This window comes from Protopterus annectens, chromosome 1.part0 (genome assembly GCF_019279795.1).
Source record: "Protopterus annectens isolate FY-2018-M chromosome 1.part0, PAN1.0, whole genome shotgun sequence".
Classification (NCBI taxonomy): domain Eukaryota; kingdom Metazoa; phylum Chordata; order Ceratodontiformes; family Protopteridae; genus Protopterus; species Protopterus annectens.
In genome coordinates, this window is record NC_056725.1 from 1,417,355,862 (window position 1) to 1,417,382,324 (window position 26,463).

Below are 26,463 nucleotides of genomic sequence, written 5' to 3' on the forward strand. Positions count from 1 at the left end.
TGCACACAAACACACACACACGCACATGTATCTGTATATATTCACACTGTTGAAGTCACTGCAGAACTGATCACACTGTTTTCTGTGTGATGGACATGTGCTATAAAGGATTTTAGGTTATTCCCATTTCATGACAGTGCCAGATTTTTTCTTGTGTATTTCTTAATTGGTGCAACTGCTGGGGGATTGTGCATCTCTGGTTTATATATATATATATATATATATATATATATATATATATATATATATATATATATATATATATAGCCATGAAAAAGCACACAAAATCTAACAAACGACCAGTTGCAATGCTAAGGGTGTACAAATCCCATACAAAACAGCACTCTGGTGGTATAGATATATGTCCTATTGATAAAGCACCTTGCACAAACACACTGTTGTGCATTCTAACACAAAATTCACATTTATAGGTATTGATACAGTGTCTTATAGTCATGGAATAAGCAGGAAGCACATGTGGTCCATTTTAGATAGAAAAAATTTGGATTATAAAAATGGGTGCCTTATTTAGCCCAGGAATTAATGTACAACTATAGTAATTTCTTCCACCATATTTATTTATTTTTGTACCATTCTTCTTTATTTTATTGTTTCTGAATTTACATTATTCTTTGGATATGTTGGTGGAACACTTGAAGCACATTATTTTAATTAGGGGAGACAGTCACCCTGCTTGCTTGGCACCACTTTTGTTATCACCTTTTCACTAGAATATGAAAGATTTAGGTTCATAGGTGTTTACTAGGCTAACAACCACAAGGGCCTTTTTAAGCCTAGCCATGCATCCCAAATCTCTGACAAGTTATGATACCCTTGTTAAGTGTAAGCATGGGCCTGGGAGATTAACCATTTACATTACCTGTTTCCATTAGAGACATAGGTGCCAAAGCAGGGATGAACTTCTGGGTTCCCATCCAATTGTCCAAGTTGCACTGGAATTGAGATAAGGAGTAATTCTGCTTCACATGGATGGGGAGTCAGTTCCATAGATGGGGTAGTCCCTGGGATACATACCTATCTCTCCAGCAAGTCCTATTTATATCACAGGCAAGGGTTAAGTCTTTAGAATGGGAAATTCTGGTGCTGTTTGTTTTGTGGATATGCAGAAGGTCCATCAGTGTGGGGTCTGACAATGCCTTGTATGCCAGGTATAGATCTCCCCTCAAAAGTCTGTAGGAGACAGAATACAGGGTTACTGCCTTGAGGTGGTCTGCGTAGGACATTTTACTTACTCCCTGTATTCTTTTAGTGAGGAACCTGTGGACATTACAATTGTTGGATATACCTGGTTAGGTACATACCAAAGGGACACTGTACTCAATGACAGGTGTGATAAATGCCAAATACAGTGGAACAATGACTTTCTTGGACTTAGATGTCATACCTGTGTTTATAAGTTGCACAACATAGAATGATTTCCTCACCACTGTAGACATGTGATGGTCAAAGGCTAGATTACTGTGTGTGTCTCTAAGTCCCTAACTACCAGGTCAAGTCTAAAAGGCATGTTGTCAATGTGATAGTTACCAGGGATAGATGACTTCCCAAAAGATACTATTGTGCATTTCTTGACATTTAGTTATAGTCCATGGCTCTGACACCAGTTGTTTGTCTGTGTCAGCCCCTTCTGGAAAACATCTGTGTCACTGTGCGATTCAATGACAGCTCCTAATTTGCAATCATCTGCAAATTTAGTTATCCAGAGATCACTGACATTGGCCTTGACTTCTGAGAAGTAAATGCCAAAAAGGAGTGGTTTAAGGACTGATCCCTGAGGAACTCCACTTGTGACTAGCCTCTTTGTAGAGGTGGACTCCCCAATTTTAACTGCCTGGATCCTGTCTGTGAGCGAGTTGGCTATCCACTGGGTTACATACGGGTTTGCACCTAACCTTTTCAATGTGTCAACAATGCCCGAGTGGGGTATTGTGTCAAATGCCTTGGTCAGGTCAAGGTAGGCAGTGTGATTGATTTTGCCATCATGCATTGTTCCTGTGATTTATCTGAATACTTTTTATATAAATTTTTTAATTTGGCTTATTTAGTTATTTTTGTGCCCTAGATAGTAATCTGAATTTTGAAATGAGCTATTGGTGAATTTCAAACATGTGATCTAATTTAAATCATTAAAATGTAATAATATTATTTCATTCAGTTGTTTATTTTATGCACTGATGAAGCTGTGGATAGTAGTAAAACCAGTTTGATTAACCATTTTGGTTTATGTTTCCTGATGGATGAACATTGAATTGAGTGAATAGAATTTCACTGTATCACATTGTCTATTGTCTAGATATTAAATAATGTATCTGCATTGCTGGTGTGCAGTTTTATTATGTATTTTATATATATATATATATATATATATATATATATATATATATATATATATATATATATATATATATACACATATATACACATATATACTAAAAGAACTGTAAACTGTTAAAAACTTGTCCAAACACTTATAAATCCATAAAACTTTTTGGACATCACTTCACTTCGTGTAGTAGCTTTGAAATCTTTTAATCCAGCAGTAAAAACGTCCACCAAGACAACAATATAAGAAAACTTGAAATAAATTTGAAATAAAATGGAACCCTTGTATTTAAGGCTTTCGTTTGTTGTCAAGTTCATTTTAGTTATTTAACAATCGAACTTCTTCAGAAATACATAGGTTATCAACTGATAACTGATAACAGTTGATAACCTTTGTATTTCTGAAGAAGTTTCACTGTTAAGTGTAAAATGAACTTGACAACGAACGAAAGCGCTTAAATACAAGTGTTCTATTTTATTTCAAATTTATTAAATGTTTTCTTATACTGTTGTCTTGGTGGATGTTTTTTACAGCTGGATTGAAACATTTCAACTGCTAGATTAAAAGATTTCAAAGCTACTACACGAAGTGAAGTGATTTTTCTTTCATGTCCAAAAAGTTTTATGGATATATATATATATATATATATATATATATATATATATATATATATATATAGATATATAGGATCCGGACACATGCTCGACTAGCATATGTCTGAATCACAAAACATTGAACACACATACACGAAAGCACTTAACATCAACAAGCACTTCAGTGTATGTGTGCCTGTTTCGTAGATCAGACTACAGTGCAGGTAAGGGAAAATTCCCCTTTTCCCACTGTAGCGTGATCTCAAAGTGAGAATACTAAAGTGGGGGGGGGGGGTGTCGGGGGTGCAGAGCATAAACATAAATTTTGTTTTTGAACTACACATACACGGAAGCACTTTTCGATGTTAAGCACTTTTGTGTATGTGTGTTCGATGTTTTGTGATTTGGACATATGCTAGTCGAGCATGTGTCCTAGACCCATATATATATATATATATATATATATATATATATATATATAGATATATATATGCATGTGTGTGTGTGTACAGATAGAAAGAGTGCGCGTGTGTGTGTGTGTGTGTGTGTGTGTGTGTGTGTGTGTGTGTGTGTGTGTGTGTGTGTGTGTGTGTGTGTGTGTGTGTGTGTGTGTGTGTGCGTTCGCATGCACTGCAATCCCCCACTCTTAAATGATATTACAGTAGAGTGTAATGGTTGCAATGGAGTTTATGTTCAAACAGTCTAAAATGCTGGAACATTACATATAGCAAACTGCACACAAACTTCCTAAAACATAAAAAAAAAAAAATAGGCAGTAATTTAATTGAGTGCAGTTACTCTGAATTCCTATCACTGAAGACAACTATCTGTGATAAACAATTTTTTTTTTTTTTATTGCCAGAGGCCCCATGTTAAGGAGGGGTACCTCAGTTCCCCACAGCTTACATATGCTAACTTCTTGTTTATGCAACAGGTATAAGTGCTGAAAGTGTTTTTCAGCAATATTCATTCATGTAATGGCACTCAGAAATAGCAGTCATACAACTGAATGGCTTTTAATATATCCACTCACTAGATATTCCTTTCATAAAGACTAACATCATCTGTGTAAAGCTCCATTAGGTACATAAACTATCCAACAGCCACATTTCACTGAAATGGATGAAAAGCAGTGGTTGGGATAGTCAAAATTTTGAGATAAGCAGTGAGATGCAGGGCAGGGTTAATTCAGAGCCACAAGTAACATTGTCAAATAAGCAGGCAAAATTAGATGGTCAACATCATAAGCTAATAACCATATAATTATACAAAGATGAGCACCGTTATGCTAATGAGTCACACTTCAAATACAAATGAGGGCACACAACATCGTGATGCAATTTAGAAACATATGAAAATTAGATGATCAGCTGCGATGGCTGGTGAGATAACAACCTAGATTTTTTCATAAACATTGAGGGAGAGATCACACTATGATGTTAGGTATGGTACATGTCTTGTTTAGGCAGCATATGTTAGAGGCTATTCTTACAGAAAATGTCAGTGACGGGGTGTGCCATTTCCATATGCATTACATAAGAAACTATCCATACCTAAAATATCATCACCTTCACAACAGGGACATAGTAAACAGCTATAGGGTGGATAGAGACACCATATAGCAGCTGATACACATGTGCCTTACTCACATAGAATTGCACGTGGAATACATATCCATGTAAACACTATGGCATGTCTAGATGTGGCTATTCCAGATACAGAGACCTTCCAGTGATTACAGTGGGCATGTCACAGGCATCTGTCTCATGAATACTATACCAATACCTAAATTTGAGGTTACAGCATGTGGTTTCTAAGGACCTCAATGGAGGAAAGCAATACTATGCAGGTGTTCTAAAAAAATAGCCCATTTTTTCTGAGATTCTAAGTGACATTAACTATAGTCACATTGCTGTCAAGGCCACACATGGTTCACATGGACAACAGTACATCAACAGGAAGGGATTCCACTCCAGCAACTGTCATGTGGTGTGCAGTGCACATCATGGTATCATATGATATGTATATTTGCTCCACTAGGGCAGTTCCCACTTTTCCCACATCTAGTACAAGTCTAGACTATACAAGTGATTTTTGTAGGGTGATTTCCCACGGGGACATTTTATTAGAGATTCAGATATGCCCTGGAGCCAATTGTATGTGTGTCTGTGTAGGCATGTATGTACATGTGCGTACTCATGCACGTGTGTGTGTGTGTGTGTGTTAGAGAGATGTGCTAGTGCATGTACTTTCTTCTCTATGTCTGTGTGTGTGTGTGTGTGTGTGTGTGTGCGTGTGTGTGTGTGTGCGTGTGTGTGTGTGTGTGTGTGTGTGTGTGTGTGTGTGTGTGTGTGTGTGTGTGTGTGTGTGTGTAGTAAATGCGTAACTCACAGAGCACAGCTGAAATGATATATAACTCTGCACTGTTGCAGACCCAAGATATTATTGAACAGAATGATTTGTTGTCAGATGGGACCATCAACAAAGGAGATGTATTTGTGTTAGTATGCATTTTCTGAATGATACAAAATCTGACCATATGTACAGGTGGAGAAGGCACAGTGACAAGAATCAACTAGGGGCAAGAATGTGGGGTGGGGGGTTACTAGAGATGTGAAAAGGTGTGTGTGTGTGTGGGGACTGGGGAGCTAGCTATAATGTATAAGGGGTTAGCATGCATCAGTAGTGTATATGTGTTCAGAATATTTGCGGATGGTGCTTCCTGAGGGGAGTTGGCATGCAGCAATGGTGTATATGTGCTCAGAATATTTACCAGGCAAAGCAGCTTCTTCAGATAAGGTTGCACTGTATGCATATGTGTGTGTGTGTGTGTGTGTGTGTGTGTGTGTGTGTGTGTGTGTGTATTTGCATGTGCGCACGCATGTGTCTGTGTGTCTTTGTATGTGAGACAGAGATGTGGCTTGTATGGGGTTCATACATTTAGGTCAATGTGTCTTTCAAACATCAAACACCTCTCTGGCATGCCATTCATCACTTATCTATGTATGATTATATAGTTTCATAGTTTAGTACTAGGCTATCTGCCCTGGGGCATTTATAAGCCTAAAGAAAATAAATGCCAGGAACCAAAATGCAAAAAACAAGGCAGGAAACCACTGGATAAACACTTTATATAAGTAAAGCTTTCGGATACAATCCTTTCTCAATACAAAACAATGCATAGAACCAGCTCTTTATATATAGGTCCAAATATATCACATGACATGCAGCCAAAATCACATGATATGTCATCCAAATCACAAAAACATTTTAAAGAAACATTTTAAAAAAACTTTTTTAAAAAACTTAATACAAAAACTTGAAATACTTTAATAAAACTTTAAAAATATATATATTTAGATAAAACTTCAGGCTAAGAGAGATTAGCTCTACTTAATTTAACTAAAATAGGTTTGAGACTGACTTGGCTATTCAAGCCTGGTTTTGAATCACTCATAAGTCTCAAGATCCATTCATATTCTTTAATTTCTAAGTGATTATTTAGGTCCCTCCCTAGGTGTAGGTGTAACGTGGTCAATAATTCTAAACCTAAAAAATGCTGCTGACCAAATTCCTCTATATGTTTGAATAGTGCATTCCTGTCATAGCATCTCCTAATTTCCGACTTATGTTCAGTCATCCTGTCCTTAAGCCTGCGGGTAGTTTTGCCTACATAGAAAGCATTACATGCCTGGCAGGTAGCCAAGTAAACCACATGGGTAGTAATACATGTACCTGCTACTCTAAAACTAAATGTCCTACCATTGATAGGATGCACAAACGTATCATTTTCTGTACTACAAATGTCATCACAACAAGAACAGTTGTGACATTTGTGAGTACCATATTTCACTATAGTAGATACAGGTGTAGTCCTCTCAAAGTCCTTGTAGCATAGTGAACTCTTAAGGGTCCTCATATTCTTATAAGAGAAATTGGGTTTAGGTCCCAATAAACTTCTTAGTTCATCTGATGCCATCAAGATGACCCAATTATCAGATATAATTTTTCTAACAGCCGGTGTCCTTAAATTATATGTAGTTACATATCTAATAGGTGCTACAGATGTTTGTTTGCACCTAGAGTCAATACTAACAACATCCTCATACAAAACTGGTTTAAATAAAGTCCACCTATCTTCCCTAATCTTAATGACCTGTTCATAAAGTAGAGATCTATCATACCCACTAAGCAAGAAATCATTAACCATCTCATTTAATTGTACTTCAAAGCAGTCATCATCGGTATTAAGCCTACTGAGTCTGCAGAATTGAGATTTAACAGTACTTCTAAATATGTGAGGTGCATGCATGCTTGTGGCATTAGTGTATCTACCTGAACAAACTTCTTTCCTAAAGATACTAGTTTGTAGTATATCTCCAGCAAGATCTAACTTCAAATCCAAAAATGTAATAGAAGTTTCAGATACTGCCATCTTAAACTTTAGAAAAGTAGATGCAGAGTTTAGATATTCCAGAAATTTTTCAAGATCCTCATGGCTACCTTTCCAAAGTAGGAGACAGTCATCTACAAAGCGTTGAAAAAATGTGATATTACTTTTAAATGGGTCCCCATCACCAAACAAATGCGTTCTTTCCCACTGATAGAGTATCAGGTTGGCATAAGTATTGGCTACAGAGGTACCCATAGCCACCCCTGTAAGTTGTAAATATGTGGAGCCATTAAAAAGGAAGATGTTGTTTTTCAATGTAACATCCATAAGGCTGCAGATAATTTCAACTTTGTTGGGATTATCACATGTATGTGTCCATAGGATTGCCACCTTTTCAGATGCCCAAAGTGGGACATTTTTGGTACAAACGTCAGATTTTGCAGGCCAAAACATACCCACGGCCAGTACAAAGGACAGAACTTCACTTTTTTGCCTAAATAAAAGCTTATTCTTGTAGCAGTTTAGTTGCTTATTCTGTTTCTTATAACATTTAGGTGTTTCAGATACAGAATAACTGTTTTACGCAACTATTACATAAAATATAGGAAATAATTTTGTCCTAAAATCTCAGGACATTTGCCATTTTTACAATTTTTTTGCAGGACACAACTGCCCAAAGAGGGACTGTCCCTAGCAAAGTGGGACAGGTGGTAACCCTATGTGTCCACAACAATTCTCTTAAAAGCTCCAGGCCTATATCATTAGGAATAACGGTGAAGAGTGATACAATGTCCAAAGAAACTAAAAGATACTTATTGTTAACTAAAGAAGCTTTTTCTTTATCCATCCATCTCCTTAATTTCTGTAATAAATCAAAGCTATCTTTAATGATAGAATCACATTTAGCCAGGTATGGAAGCAGTTGCCCATGTAGATAAATCGAGATGGGTTCTGTAACCCAACCCGCACCAGAGACAATAGGTCTCATAGGTGGATCTAGCTTAGATTTATGAATTTTGGGGAGACCATAGAGATGTGGTATAACTGGACAAGTAACAGTGAGATAATTAAATAACTCAAGATCTATATCACCACTCAATTGCAAATCATACACAACCATGTTTACATATGCAACACTTTTTTTCACATCCAAACTGGTAATGCATTTAAAAGCTTTAGTGTCTTGTAGTAACTTAAACATAGAATCCATATAATCAACTCGGTTCATAAGAACCACAGCACCTCCTTTATCAGCCTGTTTTATAATTATATCTTTACAGGACTGTAAGCTCTTCAAAGCCTTAAATTCACCATAATTTAAATTAAATCTTTTTTTCTTTCTGGTAGATGGATTAAATAACTGCCTGATATGAATTTCACAATTTTGCATTTATAAGCCTAGCCATAGTGATGTGGCTTTCGCCACCCCATGTAATGGTACAAAAGTGTACAGAATAGATTTAGAATACTGTGCCTCTGTCTAGTAGTGACACAGTGAAGACCCCCTTACATAACAGAATTAGTTTACTGTGCCTCTGTCTAGTAGTGACACAGAGATGACCCCTGGGGTAAACCTACAATCTCCCATCCACTCGTCAAGACCTCTCTTGAAGAGAGTCAGTGAGGGGCTCTGCCTAACATGAACTGGGATTCTGTTCCAGAGTATGGGAAGCCTCTGAGTTATGAATCTGTCCCTCCAGCATGTCCTATTCATATTTGTGCTGAGGTTTAAATCTTTAGCTCTCGTGGTTCTGATGGATTTGCATTTTTTGAGGTGGAGCATGTCCATCAATTCCTGATTGGACATGGCCTTGTACGTCAGGCACAGATCACCTCTGAGTAGGCAGTATGCTACTGAATAGAGCTGGAGTTTCTTTAGTCTGGCAGCATATGACATATGTTGGAAACCCTTGATCCTCTTGATGAGGTACTTTTGGGGTCTCTCTAGCTGTTGCAAGTGCCGGGTGAGGTACATACCAAATGGGGCATTGTACTCAATCATGGGCCTGATAAGGGAGGAGTATAGGGGTATAATGACCTCCTTTGATCTGGATGTGAATCCCTTCATGATAAGGTGGGCAAGGTAGAAAGTCTTTCTAACCACTTTGGCAATGTGGGTGTCAAATGAGAGGTCACTATCGACTTGGGTCCCCAGGTCTCTGATTACTTTTTCCGTACTCAGTGGGTTACTGTCTATGTGATAATTTGTGGGTACTTTCTTTTTCCCAAAGGGGATGACTATACATTTTTTGGCATTTAGTTTAAGTCCATGACTCCGGCACCAGTTGTCTGTTTCAGTGAGGCCTTTCTGTAGGATGTATGTGTCAGCTGGTGTATCAACTATGGCGCCTAGTTTGCAGTCATCTGCGAACTTTGTCAGCCACAACCCTTCCATGTTTGATTTCACATCTGAGAAATAAATGCCGAACAAGAGGGGTCCCAGGACAGAGCCCTGTGGGACACCAGTTGTGACTGGCTTTGAGTCTGACATGGCTCCAGCGATTTTGACTTTTTGGGTTCTATCCTTTAGCCAGTTTGCAACCCATCTTGTGACATATGGATTTACATTTAAGCTGTTGAGCTTGTCTATGATGCCTGAGTGGGGTATTGTGTCGAAAGCTTTAGCCAAGTCCAGGTGGCATTGGGTACTGCTTTGCTGCCTGCTTACCTGTCAGATGACTCCAGCAATGTGCATCAGTATGTATATGTTACCACTTCCTCTGGACTGTAACCTATACAGCAGCTATAGCTTATGAGAATGCAGACTATGGAAGGTCTCCTGTATGGTGCTGGGAGAAAACTAAAATCTTTCTGTACTTTTTGCATACTAACTACTGAGAGCACATGCTGAGGAACTCTTTTAAGAGTCTCCAGTACAAAATGGATGCCTCATCAGGGTGGTGTGTAATGCTGTGGTCATCACTCACACTGTTGAGCTGTTGTGTAGGCATAGGTACATCAGTCTGAAGAAGCATCATCATGACTTTCTTAGCCATTGGGAAGAGGAGGTCAGGGAAAGTGCACCAGAGTTTTACAGTAAGTAGTTATGGCAGGTGGCTAATTTTGATTACTTAGGTATAACTGTTCAGCCACATGTGGTATACATCAGTCACAGACATGTTTCTTTTTATTTTATATTTGTTCCCTTTTGGAGAGTTCGAGAAGAACAAATTGATTTGCCTGAGGCACCTGGAAAGACTCTCCAGACACAGGAGTACAGATATAAAGCTGCATATATTTTAGATACCTGCAGTATTGCCTGTTTTTACTGTCCTGTTACTTATTTTAAATGTTATGTACTGATTTTATATGTCTAATATGCATATGCCTTATCAATGCTGGAACATCTATTCTACCACCCATGCTAGCTCTGGGAAGTTCCACTGGTGGCATGGGGATGATGATTGGCCTGATAGTAGGTGTTGTTTAGCCACCCTATGCATCATTTTCTACATCATGGCTATTTGCCTCACTAAATTTCTACTTTTAGAGCCATATCCCTGTCATTCAAAAACAGTACACTGGTCGTCCTGCTCGGCATTATTCTTCCAGTGTCCATTTAAAGCCTTCCTGTCAGTATCAGTTATACCTGGCATACTATGGGCATGCATTAGACAGGCTGCTGTTTATCATTTATTGGTGACTGTCTGTCCTATTTCATGTTGCACTACTGCCAGCTGGTATCTGTGACATGTGTTGATGCCACTTCTTTTAAATTCTATGCCCGTACTCCCATGTCATGGTCATCATGGTGACATACAGAGTACAGTCTGGTAGGTGAAGACTACTCCCTGCTTGTAGCTCTCTTGGGCACAACACATGACACCCAAAGTTTTCTGTCCAACATCAGTGGCCTCTGTGGTCATGCTTTACAATACATGCACTGTTCAAATGAAATACACTGAGGAACTGATGAGGCTGCATAAAATTCTAGCCCTTGTAGCACATTGCTTGTTGTAGTTTCCTTTGGTCTGACAGGTATATCATATTTTTTGCCACTGCATTTACTTTTTTAGGAACTGTTATGCCACTCAGTGTGGTATGCATTATTGCTAATTGTTATTGCATTTGTATTTCTCTTTTTTATCACTGCTCTTTTTATATTTATTTGTTCTTTTCTTTCTCTCAGTTTATGTTTATATTTTATGCAGTGTCTGCTGTGACTATGGATGTAGTACATCGGTGGCCACCACACCATCCACCTGCTCTGCCATCACCTGTGGTTCCACAGCTGTTTTCAGGCCAGCAACTATGAGTGGTGACATAGATCATCCAGCAGGAGGTCACCTGCAGGGCTCCCTGGTAGTATCTGGTAGTCTGTCTCTGTTGAAGGTGTAGACTTCCTATCCGGGGACACCATTGGTCACAATATATCACCTGGCAGGAATTGGAGGGCCAGGTGTTATCCTGGGTGGAACAGTGGCTGGACACAGCACTGACCACCTGTTGATGTTCTCTAGGGCTGGCAGCATCATTGCCCTGCCTGGGTCTGACAGCAGGTCACCAGTGGCTTGGCTCAGCCATGAAGGTGGTCACAGAGGCGACTGATCTCTGACTGGGTATGGCTTTGGTAGTGCAGCAGACAGCTGTCAACACACCCTATCCCCATTATGATGTTTCCTTCCTTTGTATTTCATTTTCCTATCCACTTTGTGGTCCAGTCCTCTTCATTAGCAATTATCGTCTGTCTGTCTGTCTGTCTGTCTGTCAGTTTCTCTTCTCTGCCCCCCCAATCATCATCATCATCATCATCAACCCCCCCTTTCCCATTTTTTCTACATGGGGTCGGGGTATTGTGTTAACTGTTGCCAACTCTCTCAATTCAGTGCCACACTCCTGCCTTCTTCAACACTCATGCCTGATTGTCACAGATCTTCTTTCACACAATCCATCCACCTCTTTGATGGACGTCCTTGCTTCCTCTTACCTTCTTCCTGTCTGTCCCAAATCTTCCTCACCAGATTGTCTTCTGTTTTTCTACACATGTGCCCAAACCACCATAATTTGTTCTTTTTGATCTTTTCTGCAATTGAAGCTACTTTGGCTTTTGCTCTTATGTCCTCATTTCTTCATCTGTCCCACAGTGTGCATCCTACCACCTTTCTCAGGCACTTCATTTCCATCACCTATAGCTTCTTCAACTGTTCTGTCTTTAATGCCCAGGTTTCTGAACCACACAGTAGTACTGATTGCACCACTGTCTTGTACACCTTACTTTTCAGCTTCTTTGGCATTCTTCTGTCATAGACTACAACTGATACTCTATGCCAGTTGGCTGCAGCCCCTCTGATTCTAGCTTTGACCTCTTCATTCAGACTACCCTTCTACTCAAACACCCCACCCAGATACTTGAAGCTGTTTACCTGTTCCACTAGCTTCCATTCTATCTCTATTCTCAGCTTCTTCTGATTTCCCCAATTTGCTGCCATTACCACCATCTTATCTGTACTTAGTTTCATCCTGTGTACCTACGGATTTGCATTCCATTCTCCTATCCTTTGCTAAAGTTCGAGATCAGTCTTCCTGTACTGCTACAATGTCTGCATACAGCAGCTTTGTTCATCCGTCCCCTCCAATCTGTTTGCTAATGTAGTCCATCACCAGTATGAACAGCAGTGGGCTCAGAGCTGAACCCTGATGTACATCCACTCCCACTGGGAACCCCTCTATGAGGCCGAACACTGTTCGTACTTGAGTCACTGGGCTGTTGTACATAGCCTGCACTAATTCTACCAATGCTTCCGGGACTTCAAACCACTGCAGTACTGCCCAGATCAGCTTTCTTGGGACCTTGTCATATGCTTTCTCCAAGTCTAGGAATGCCCAGTTGGACTCTCTCCTCATCTCTAGCTTCTTCTCAAGTATCTGTCTCACTGCAAACATCAGGTCAATTGTGCTGCATCCTGATCTGAATCTGAACTGTTATCTCCCATCTTACATTCTACTACTCTGTGTATCCGTTTATCAATCACTCTCTCCAGAATTTTCATGCAGTGTGGTAGGAGTTTCATCCCTCTGTACTGTCCACAGTTGTGGATGTCCCCTTTGTTCTTATACACTGGCACAAGTATGCTTATTCTCCAGTCATCTGGGATACACCTTTCTCTCCACACTGCTATTAGTACCCTTAGGAGCCATTTCTCCCCATCTCACCCAGCATCTTTATCATATCTGCTGTGACTTCATCTGAGCCTGCTGCTTTCCCTGACTTCATCTTCCTTAGTTCTGTTCTTACTTCTTCTAGGGTGGGCTCCTCTTCTTCTCTAAATGTAGGCTGTTTCTGGGGCAGTACAGCTTCTGTGGGGTTTTCTTCATTCAGAAGCTGCTGGAAATACTCCTTCCATCTGCCTTTGATGTCCTGTGGACTGATAAGCAGGTTGTTGCTGGCATCCCTTATGAAGGGTGTCTGACTATCTTCTTTATCTTTCTGTCTTTGCCTCGCAACCTGATATGCTTTCTTTGTGCCCCTTACTGAGTCACTTTCCAGAAGTTGGTACAGTGCCTTTGATGCCCTGTTCTTAGCTATTGCAACTTCTTTCTTAGCTTCTTTGTTAGCCAACTAGTAGTCCTTCCTAGCCTGGTCAGTCTTTTCTATCTCCCATTTCGTCCTGCACTCCTCCTTTCTTCTGATGACTTCCTGTACTTCTGAATTCCACCACCAGCTTTCCTTATGTACCTTATTTCCATACCTGGCTTGGCCACATGTATTTTCTGTAGTTCTAACACATGCTGTTTTTAGGCGCTGCCACTCCTCTTCAACTCCACTTATTTCCTCCTCTTCTTGGGGTACTAGAGCCCTAAGTCATTCCTTGAACTGCTGTACTTTCTCTCCAGTCAACTTCCAGGTCTTCAGCCTGGTCTCTGTTGACCTTAGAGCCTTCTCTGACCACTGCTTGCAGCTGATTGTGGCAATTAATGGTTAATGCTGTGGGCCAACTGTTTCACTGGGGATGACTTTGCAATTGTGGAGTCTACCCCAGTGCCCTTTCCTTACTAGGAAGAAGTCTACCTGAGTTGCATGTTGGCTACTCTTGTACATGATCTTGTGACTGTCTCTCCTTATGAACCAAGTGTTTGCTACTATTAAGCCATTTGCCAGACAGAAGTCTAGAATGGCTTCTCCTTCTTTATTCCTGTTACCCCACCCATGTGGACCCAGGCAGTCCTCATATCCTGTTCTGTCTGTCCTGATATGTGCATTCAAGTCACCCATTATCAACACCAAATTTGTTTGAAAACTCCCCTGTTGGCCTTTGTCTGTGTTTTATGTATGTCTGTCCCTGCTATCATCCTTCTTTCCTGCCAACACCTTTCCCTTCCTACTTTCCCCAAGCCTTCTTGGACCAAGGCAAATGGGAACCAGTCCCACAAAAAGAATACCCTTTCAATCCCAATCTTCTTTTCCTGTTGCCCTTCTGTATGTTTGTTTACATGATCTCCCCCCTTTCTGATTGCCCTATACACCCATTTTCTTCCCATTTATAAAATTAAGCAGTAGGGACTTTGCTGTGCAGTCCTTATCAAGGCTGTCAGCTATGCTCTCAGTGGCATGTCATTCCTTATGTGAATGTCCATACTATAAGCATGCTATTGGGCTCATTGGGTCATGTAAACTACATCATACCATGCTAATCATTACATAGCCTGTAGGATTTTTGCCAGTGATTTCTCTTGTTAAATTAACTCCATCATGCAACAATACACAGAAAATCATCTCCAGGCTGCAATGCGCTACTTTGACTGTGCTGTTTTATATAGCCACATAGGTGATTTTTTGAATTCCAGAAAGTATTTCAAACTAAGATATACAGGAAATATGTGGAATATGTAGAGGTCTTCTTCGTATGATACATGAAATATATTCTACTATATGATTAGGAAATCTGTACTTGTTAAAATAGCTTTATGACAATGCTAGGGTTTTTCAATGTAAAGCATGTTATGAAGTTTTATTCATAACGATAATGTGATAAATTAGATGATATGATCAAATTGTTTTATTACACATTGATGATCATCTTGTCAAGCATATATTGGAAAATAGGAACCCATATCAAACATCAGTGTAGGAAAACAACAGCATGAAGGCACCCAGGATAATGCATTTCTGTAAGTGCACAATCTCTTCTAAACTTTATCTGTATTTGAATCTTAAATGAACTTTCACTGCAATTATTTTTTATTAGAAAACAGCTGTATAAAGCTTTCAAAGGGTAGAAAGTGGATAACAAGCATTAAAAAGGGGAGTAGGTTTGGAAATTTTCAAGTGCCCAGCTTGACAAATCTGTTTATATGTTCATAGATTCATAGATTACTAGGCTAGTGGCTTAAAGGAAAATTCCACCCTAGAACTAAAAAAAATCTGTTTTTTTTTCACTCTGTTTCCTGACCTATTTTAACACCTCAGACTCAAAGTGGGTTTTTTTGTAATTTTAGCCTGTTTTCCACAACAACTAATCACCTTGGAAATCTACATCCCCCCCAGCAAAGGTAACTACCATGAAAAACTTCTCCAAAGCTAACTTTGGGATTCTAAAAACAGAGGTGGCTAACTTCACGGCACCCATACAAATGGAGAATAATTGCGTGACTGCAGAATCATACACCAATGCATTGTACGAACACATACACAAATGCATGGATTTCGCCATACCGAATAGAACCAAGACACTCTCTTACAAAAAAGGAAGCCAATCTGGTGGCCTCCTGCCATAAACAAACTCTACAACAGAAGGAGGAAACTGATGCAGAATAAGGTGAAGTCCCAAGACTGGAAAAACTCCCTTATCTGCCTCAACAAAAAGTTGAGATCCCTCATCAAATCCTCTAAAGCTAGGTATGAAAACAGAATTGCAGGAGATAGTAAAGACAACCGCAAGGACTTCTATAGTTATGTAAAGAATCTCCATGGCAATACCCAGATTTGCTCTGAGCTACTGCACAATGGTACCTCCTATACCGATCCAACAGATATTGCCAGTATACTGGCTGACAGATTCAGTGCCAACTTTATCCCCCCCCCCAAAGGACCAATAACAACACTAGTAGATTGCCAGGCACCCAGTATTACTGCTGCACAGGTTAAAACAGCACTGTCCAAGGTCAAGAATATAGCTTTTATGGGATCTGACAATATCCATGGTTGTGTTCTACATGAACTACAGAGTGAACTGGCACCTCACCTGTGTGGCCTGTTCAATCACAGCCTCACCTCAGGTTTTGTCCCTGCCAAATGGTGCACAGCTACAGTCATCCCTCTCCACAAAGGAGGAGTGACTACAGACCCTGGGAAGTATCACCCCATTAGCCTGATGAGTCTGATATACAAAGCTATAGAACATATCATCATGGACCTAATAAACAGGGATATAGGGAATCTCCAAACTCTGGATCCCACACAGTTTGGTTTTGTGAAGGGTAGATCATGCCTGCTCAACTTGGTTGACTTCTTTGAGTCAGTCCTCAGAGCTGTGGATTAAGGCAAGCTGGTTCATACAACTTACCTTGATCTGGCCAAGGCCTTTTATACCATTTACCACTAAGGAATCATAGAAAAACTCACGAAGCTTGGCATCAACCCCTATATCACTAGGTGAGTTGCAAACTGGCTCACAGATAGAACCCACAGTGTGAAAGTAGCGGACTCCAAGCCAGACTGCCGATTAGTCATGAGTGGAGTCCCACAGGGTTCGGTCCTGGGTCTTCTCCTGTTTGGTATCTACATCTCTGAAGTCCAGGCCAACACGAAGGGACTCTGGTTGACAAAGTTCACAGACGATTGCAGGTTGGGAGCTATTATTAACTCCCCAAGTGATGTTGACATCCTACAGAATGGCCTCACTGGGACCAGCGACTGGTGTCAGAACCATGGCCTTAAACTCAATGCCAAAAAATGTGTCGTCATCCATTGGGAAAAACCTGGTTCCCATGAATTACCACATTGATGGTAGTCCACTGAACACAGAAGGTGTTATAAGAGATTTGGGAACACAGGTTGACAGCAACTTCTCTTTTGATCACCACATTGCCACTGTGGTCAGAAAGTCCTTCTATGTGGCACATCTCATTACTAAGGGTTTTGCATCCAGGAAGAAAGAGGTTCTTGTCTCCCTCTACTCTTCCCTCATTAGGCCAGTCATCAATTACAATGCCCCATTTGGCATGTACCTCACTGGACACCTGCAACAACTGGAGAGGCCACAAAAGTACCTCACAAAGAGGATCCTAGGCCTTTAACACTTGTCCTGTTATGGACAGACTAAAAAAACTCCAACTATTCTCTGTCTCATATCGCCTACTTAGAGGCAATCTCTGCTTGACTTACAAAGCCATGTCTGACCCAGGTCTGTTAGAAATGCTACATCTCAAGAAATCCCAATCCTTCCACACCACATGCTCCAGAGACCTCAACCTCACTACCACAATTAACAGAACATGCTGGAGGGACAGGTTCATAACCCAGAGACTGCCTATGCTATGGAACAGACTTCCCATACATGTCAAGCAGAGCACCTCGCTGACCCCTTTCAAGAGAAATCTTGATGAGTGGATGGGAAACAGAAAATTCACCCTGGGGATAACTCCAGTGGCTCTACTCGACAGAGGCACTGAGAACTAAGGTTGTGTGGTACTATGCCACGGTAATCCTATGGCTAGGCTTGTAAAGGCCCCAGGGCTTAACCTAGTACACACCTATGAACCTGTGGCTACCAATGGGGCTTGATGTATCAACGTGATCTTGTTCTTCCTCAACACTTTCTCTTTCCCATAATGCTTTGTATGACTCATGCCAGACATAAAGAAGTAACTTTGAATTCCCATGCCATTGACATATAATGGGATTTGTGAGGGTCACTGTTACTGTTTTTTACCTTCTGTAAAAGGACTGCTTCTTTTCTGTCTCTAATCACCCTCATTTATGTTTCACTCAGACCTTGTCTTACACTATATTTAGAAGTTATCCAGCTTTAGCCAGAAAAGTAACTAAATTGCAGGCCTTTGTTCACTGTTTTCTTTTGTAGTTCAAGAGGAATTGAGAGTCCCTTCCCCCACACTACTGCAGAGGTGTTAAAACTATCACCGCACTGACAGATCCTTATAGAATCAATCTTTCTTTTGTTGTACAACCTATTAATATTAGGGTCCACCAGTGTGGCTTGTTTTTGCAGTTTAACCTGGGTTTATTTTGGTCTGGTACTGCTGTTTTTATGCAGTTGTTTAGATGGTCATACAGGGCTTTTGTGTCTGCCTCTGCATAGGTTTCTGTATTTTCTGGATTTGGGGAAGCTTGAAAACTAGCTATGCCATCCCTTAACAGGGGTAATTTACCTTAGCAAAGTTCTTAAAGTTTTTGGGGTTAGGTGAGGGGACTAGTTTTACCTTTATTTTAAGGGAGACTGCTTTGTGATAGGATCTTACTAGCGAGGACAAAACACTGGTGTGGGGTGGGGGGATGCAACACTCTCCCATATTTGTGAGTAACAGATCTAGGATATTTGTTCTCCTAGTAGGATTGCAGACCAGAAATATTTGGGCCTGCATGTTAGTGGTCTTGTATGCCAATCAATTAATGGATGGGTAGTTAAAAATCACCAATGAGTATGCTATTGGGCTGGATTGTGAGTGATTCTAGTAACTTCAAGTATGATGTATGGGTCTCCTGGTTCATAGTGGTAGAACTGTAGCTAGCAACAATAATGTAATGTTTCTTTCCCATGGTTAGTTGGGCATGGAGTAGCTCAAACACGTCATATTGTTTGACCAGCCTTGAGGTGTGCTTATCCTTTATGTATGTAGATAGATACACCTCCACCTTTAGCTCTTTCAGGTTCAGTGGGTGGTTGGAATGTTTGAAATGCATTATAGCCATGCACTGCCAGGGTACTTTCCATGGCTTTGAACCATATTTCAGTAACTGCACAGATGTCAGCATTCTCCAGGGTGAGGAGACATTCTATGGAGTTTAGTTTCTTATTGAAACTCCTAGTTTTGAGCAGCAATACCTTTAGCTTGTCCTGAGTAGCTTTTGTTATGTTGGAAGGTTTGTCTGTTTGGCAATGCCTATAAAAGGCACTGTAGGGATAGATAATGTTTTGCCTAATATCCGAAAGCCTAGATGTGACAGGTGAAGACCATCCCTAGTAAAGCAGTGTGGTCTACCAACCATGTCCTACCAGGATGACAAGTATTGCACCCCTTTGGACTGACACCAGCAGCTAAGCCAGTTGTTAAAGTCGATCATTTTCTGCTGGTATTGTGGCATCATCCTTGGAGATGGTAAAATACTGCCCAATGCTAGGCTCATACCTGCCTGTGGCACATATTCTGAGAGCTCAGTCATTTCTCTCTTCATATAGTCCAAGGAGGTATGTCTCCTTGGGCTATGAGAGTCATACTGGTACTTAGGGGTAAGTGACCTGAGTGCTTGTGTGATATGGTGAATCCTGGCTCCTGACAGGCAGCTAACTGTAACTTTCCCCTTATCCAGCCTGGAAGATGTACATCAGTGTATTTCACAATGCAGTCTCCTATGACCAGAATATTGGGTTGTGGTGTGCCTTGCCTTATGGGCTTGGTAGTTGAGGCACAGTGGGATGTGGTTTTATGTATTGTGATGGGAATTGCCTTGTTTGTGTGCATACAGAGTTTCTGAGAACTGAACCTGAGAGGCCTTTGAGGTTTGAGTAAGTTACATGTGAGCAAATCCGCATATGTGGGTCTGTATGTGTGGTACTTTATGGGTGTGGTGAGTGATGTGTGTGAGTCACCGACAACCTGTTTGTTGCCTTTTATCTCTGTATGTGAGAGAATAGCCCCCAATGCCAATGTGTAACTACATCTCTCAAATACTGTATTTGTCTGTTCAAGAATTAGGTGGTTGTGAGTGTACACAAGGCAAATGTTACATTGCCTCAGGATACCCATGTCAACCAAGCTGAATGCAGATGCTTATAACGCAATAATTAATGACCTATATATTACAGTTTTCAAAAATGCATGATAAATGTTACTATCTCACCTTGATTATATAAGCAGATATACTTCTTTGTGCATTTTATTAGCAGCTTTAATTTTATATAGTTCCAACAGCTTAGCAGAAGTATTGCTTGACCTTGAAATCAAGTATTCGGAAGGCAATAAATGAAATCTGCAGATCATTTTGGCGTTTGCTTTGTGTTATTTCATCTCTACAAAAACACAAAAACAGTCAGTTGTAGCTCATTTTTCAGTTGTCAAATCATTGTGAATGTTAAATGTGCAACAGCTAAATAACAATATAAGATAAGGCACTATTTCTTAGAAGAATATTTTAATGCCAGTAAAGATTCTGTTTTAAGAATTGGTTATACTGCTGCTTCATTAATCATGTCCCCGTCATCTAAACAATATGACATAACTTTTAAACATGCCCTCTGCATTTCTTGCTTGCAAAAATTATTTTGAGTTTAATGTTTATGTAAACAGAACATAATTAAAAATAAATAGGTTGGCAGATATGCTGCATCCTGATTATGTTTAAAATCTGTACAGCATGACCAGTCAACATTGTTTTTTTTAATTAAAGTTCAAGTTTTGGGGCATCTTATAGTTGTATAATCAGTGCCATAGTTACAGTTCAACATTTATCATGTCACACAGACTAGTATTGTAAGAGAACACATCATGTAAATTGTAATTACAGGCCAGCAAAGTTTTTGTCAGTTTGGTACCTAGTTGGGTAGACTGGCCCATATACATTTTATAGCCATTACTAAGGTGGTGGTAGTGTTGCGGTAGCGTTGTCACCTCACAGTAAGACGTTGTCCTGTTTGATTCTCAGCTAGAGTGTCTTCTGTGTGGAGACATGCGTGAGTGGGCGTACCTTCCTTGAATGTTGTGCATCAGGGTCGGCAACTTAGCATGTAAAAATCTACTGCCAATCATTAGCGGACCGAAGTTCCATTGTGGTGACCCCTAACCGGAAAAAGGCGAAAGACACAAACAAAGGCATGGAGGTACACTGACACTGGTTACATTGAATACACTGTTAGCCCTGGTTGCACTGAGTACTTAGTTTAGCCATTAAAGCAGTACAGGTTACAGAATCCCAACAAGTATTTCAGCAAACAAAATTAATTACATAATCACATAGTTCTGATATATAACATACTTCCGTTAAATTCACCAGTATATACAGAACAAGCACAATCATGAGCGGACAGATGATCCGCTGTGGCGACCCCTGACCGGGAAAAGCAGAAAGAAGAAGATACAGAACAAGCACATAATCTGGTTGTATTGTTTAGCAGGAGGGAATATACCAAAAGCAGATATCAAAGGTAAACAATTATAGTGTTTTAGTTAATACTGTCAGTCCAGCCACTGTTTTCTATGTTCTACAAAACTGACACATTGATAAGATGCAGTTAAGTTTTCTAGCAATTTTAATCTGAAATAACCATAACTTTTCTCATTTTTTAAGTTTTTGTGTAGCAGATAACATACTGCTGCAGAGATTTTATCAACTTCTATTACACCTATTGCAAGTCCAAAATATGTTTTTTTTAAAGAAAGACAATCTTTATCAAGTAAGTGTAATGGCTGTCTTCAGGGTCAGTTTTTGAGGTTATGAACTTTGCAGTTTTGATTACCAGGTTAAAGGTAAGTGTAGCAAGTAACACTATGTCTCTTACAGTAACTAGGATCCCATTAGCTTTTCACAAATAGGCAGTAGTGTTCATTGCAGTTGGAAAGGTACATGAAATCATCAACTCTGTTGACCACTATTTTCAAAATAGTAGTGTTTTGAATGGTTTACTATCAAAGTTGAAATTAATTTGGTCTAACGTTCATATGATTGACCCATATGGTCAACGCATGAATATTAAGTAGTTCATTTGGTCGACAGGAAGTGCATGCAAATTACCTGTCGACATTATGTTGCAAACAGGGCAAGGATTTTCCCTTGTCTGCACTGTTGTGCAATCTCGGAATTGTAATATATAAGTAGCAAGGGGTGTGGAGGGGCAAAAACACTAGTGTTAGTTTGCAGGTGTTTTTTGACCATTTAAATTTAGACATTTTTTTTGGTATTTTGAACATTCGATGTAATGACTTTCAACATTATGAATGTCGACCGTGTGAATTTCAACATTTTAATAGTAGACCATTTTGAACATAGCTCACAGTCACCACTGGAAGTGTGTGTTTTGATAGTTAAGGCTTTTATGCAGTCAAAGGGCAAACCAATAGTTATCTTACAAAATAGGCTGAGTTATTTCAATAATTTATCTGCATTAGATTCTGCCTGATGCTTGAATGAAGTGACATGGGTCCAGTTGTATACCAAGGTGTCTTGCTGCAGTTGTGAGATCTTGGCTTTAAGCGGATCTTGAACTTGTGAAACTACAGAGTTTTTTAGACTCTGATGGCTACCAAAGATCATGTTTTGGTGTTTTATTGGTGTTGAAAATTGATTGGCTATCTATTTATTTGATAATTATTTTTATTTATATTACTACTATTATCATCATTTGTTTATTTATTTGACTTTTATAATTTTGTACCCGGTCCCATAGTGCATATTCTTCCTGGTATAAGAAGCACAATACATTAGCATATGTAGTTAACTGAAGATAAGGTAGGTCAAGGGATAGACCATTCACAAAGAGTTAAGAATACCATAGGGAGGCCCTAGTGCATACCCCTGATAGGATAAAGTGTTGAATACACTCTCATTTGGTAGTGAAATAATTAATAGGATCCTAAATGCCTTGCCTGTAAGGTAATTCTGTATCTAAGTGGACATTTCCAACCATCATTTCTAAGTTTGGAAAGTAATAAGAAATGTTCTGTGGTTTCTAAGGCTATCTTTGTCATTATCACTGGATATTGTTTTTATTTTATTAAAATTGTTGCTAAAGCCATGTGGAATTTTTTTTTATTTAATTTTACTTATTAGTCATGTACATAAATGGCTTTCTGAGACCTTTTCAGTTATGACTCTAGCTATAAGGGCAATGGAAAATACAATGCGTATATGGAGTGTGAAGTACAGCTTGTGAAAAAGCATGTGCTGAGTATATAAAGAAAAACATACAGTCATGAGGAAACATGCAAACACCACACAGCCAGTACCAGGAAATCAGAGTCAAACCCCTGCCTATGGAGCTTTCAGGCACAGGTCTTTCTCTGCAGCCACCATGCCTCCTGGTAGATAGCTTCATGTGAAAGCAGGTTATATTTACTGATATATTCCCAGAATAGGCTATATGTTATTTTTCCAGTATTTTGACAAATGGACTTGTTTCCTTTACTATTAAACTTAATTCTAATATAATCAATAAGGTAAAGTAGCATTTCTCTATGACTGATATCACATGTACCTGTAAACCTGGGAAATGAAACAATGACTCTCGACTACTTCATTATTATTGAACAGAATGCCCCATTTTTTTTACTGGTAATGCTTTCTTTTTCAAAGCTAATGGAATTATACTGTCTTGAAAATCAAATCTCATTATGAGAATTTGTATCCTTGTGGGTCTTGCGTTTAGAGCTATAGAAATACTCTCCACATTACGTTGTAACTGACCTTTTATATTATTTTTAATATGTTACAAATGATGGTCTAAAATTGCACTTGCACAACCGCAATCAATAACGTGTTGTTTGTCAGTATGTAGTCTTATTTCACCAGCATAAGTAGTGTTTTATATAACCCTTATATACTGAACCTGGGGTATGTTGCATCTTACATGTCCTGGATGACAACATGGTAACTTTTTTATATAGTATATTGTTGACACAAACTGTCATACAAAAAAAAGTTTGTTCTCTGGCTTACTGGATTAGTCATTTCTAAGTTGTGAAATATCAAAGAAGGTAATATAGTCTGCAAACTTCATAACTGATATGAAGCTGAGAATAACAAATAACCAGCTGGGAAATTAACCTCTTTAAAGCATCTTTGTAAGTTTTCAAAGTAAAACACACACACACACACACACACACACACACACACACACACACACACACACACACACACACACACAGACACACACACACACACGTACACACATGCTCACACAAGCACACACACACACACACACACACACACACAAACATTTTCCTTTTACACCATGTACAGAGTACATACACTTTATGCCGTATTTTACCTCCCAAAAATTAACGGCATGTTGACATTGACTCTGTCATCAGATGAGCCTTCTTCATTCCTAGATTATAATGTGTAGAACAGCTCTACAATTTGTGTAAATACTGGATGAGACACTTTAATTATTATTCTCTGCTGAGACGATCATGTAAGGACCTAGTAGAGATTCTGTTTCTATGGAGCACTGCATCGCTGTTGGTGTGATACTGCTTTATAAGTGCATAGACATAGGATTATAGTTTCATAGGAAGTTACTAGGCTAATGACCCTAGGGCCTTTACAAGCCTAGCTGTGTAATAACCTGAGTATCCTTATTAATCTTAGTTAGATGGTCATTGTTAGCTGAGCAATTCTGTAATCAACACCAACTGCCCGTGACCATGAGGGACATAGGTGTCACCTCTGGGGTGAATTTGCGGTCACCCATCCGGTTGTCAAGGTTGCTCTTGAATAGGGTCACTGAGGAGCTCTACTTCACATGGAGTGGGAGCTTATTCCAGAGGAGCAGCAATCGCTGGGAGATATATCTGTCTCTCCAGCATGTTCTGTTAATGTCACAGGCTAGGTTGAGATCCCTCGAGTGAGTTATTCTTATTCCATTTGATTTACAGATGTGCAGCATTTCCATTAGGGCAGGGTCCGAGACTGCTCTGTAGGCCAGGCACAGGTCACCTTTAGCAGCCTGTATGATACAGAGTACAGTGACAGGGCTTTTAGTCTTTCCATGTATATCATGTTATGGAGGCCTTAGATTCTCTTGGTTAGAAACTCCTGCGGTCTCTCCAGTTGCTGCAGGTGTCTGGTGAGATACATAAAGAAGGCATCATTGTACTCAATTAGTTGTCTGATAAGGGTCAAGTATAGTGGAGCTATAATCTCCCTGGTATTGGATGTGATGCCGTTATTTATGAGATGTGCAATGTAGAATGCTTTTCTTACCTCTATGGACACATGGTGATCAAAGTTTAGATTGCTATCAACCTGTGTTCCCGAGTCTCACACCACTGAGTTTGAGCTTAGAGGGGTGCTATCTATATCATAATTAGCAGGGGCTACTTCTTTGCCAAAGGGGATAATAAGGCATTTTCTCCTGCTTTAAGTTTTAGTTCATGAATTTGGCACCAATCATTTGTCTGTGTCAGTCCTTTCTGTAATATGTTAACATCATTGGGGAACTGTATGATTATGCCCAGTTTACAGTCATCTACAAACTTGATAAGCCAAAGAACATCTACCTTCATCTGGACTTCAGATAAATAGATTCCAAACAGTAGAGTGCCAAGCACAGATCCTTGTGGTACACCACTGGTGACTGGTCTACTGGTGGAGGTGGACTCCCCAACTTTGATAGTGTGCATTCTGTTGGTGAGCCAGTTTACTGCCCATCTAGTAATGTATGGGTTAATCCCCAGTTGGGAGAGTTTCTCTGTGATACTTGAATGAGGGATTATGTCAAAGGCCTTGGCTAAATCAATATAGGCAGTATGTACTGTTTTGCCTTCATCCAGGGCTTTGGTGACATTCTCAAAGATGCCCACTAGGTTTAATAAGCAAGATCTACCCTTGATGAAACAAACTGGGTCTGATCAAGGGTTTGAAGGTCACCTATGTCTTTGGGAATAAGGTCCATAGTGATTCTTTCCATGGCTTTGCAGATAAGGTTGGTTAGGCTTATGGGTTGATAGTTCCCAGGGTCAGTTGATGGATCCCCTTTGTGCAAGGGGATTACTGTTATTGTTCTCCACTCTGCCAGGACAAAAGTCAGTTCTCAGGCTGTTGTTAAACAGAGTGTCAAGTGGTTCCGCTAGTTCTGCTAGCTTGCTTAGTAAAGAGCCTAGGATGTTATTTGGTCCCATAAAGACTGTGTTTTCTGACCTTTGAGAGTGCTTGTATGACCTGTTCTTTGGAGATACTCTGTACAGGACTGGTGTCAGGAATGCTTTGGGGTATGTCTGGTGGGGACAGGGGGTAAAGTTAT

General features: G+C 39.8%; 1 protein-coding gene across 1 annotated transcript in view; it reads right to left on the reverse strand.

Annotated features, from left to right (window-relative positions):
* Positions 1–20,513, reverse strand: part of HTR1E (5-hydroxytryptamine receptor 1E) — a 78,693-nt gene extending 58,180 nt beyond the window's left edge. The window contains exon 1 of the mRNA XM_044067461.1: positions 20,349–20,513. The gene's annotated coding sequence lies outside the window, so the exon portion shown is untranslated. The remainder of the gene's footprint in view (positions 1–20,348) is intronic.
* Between the last annotated feature and the right edge of the window lie 5,950 nt (positions 20,514–26,463).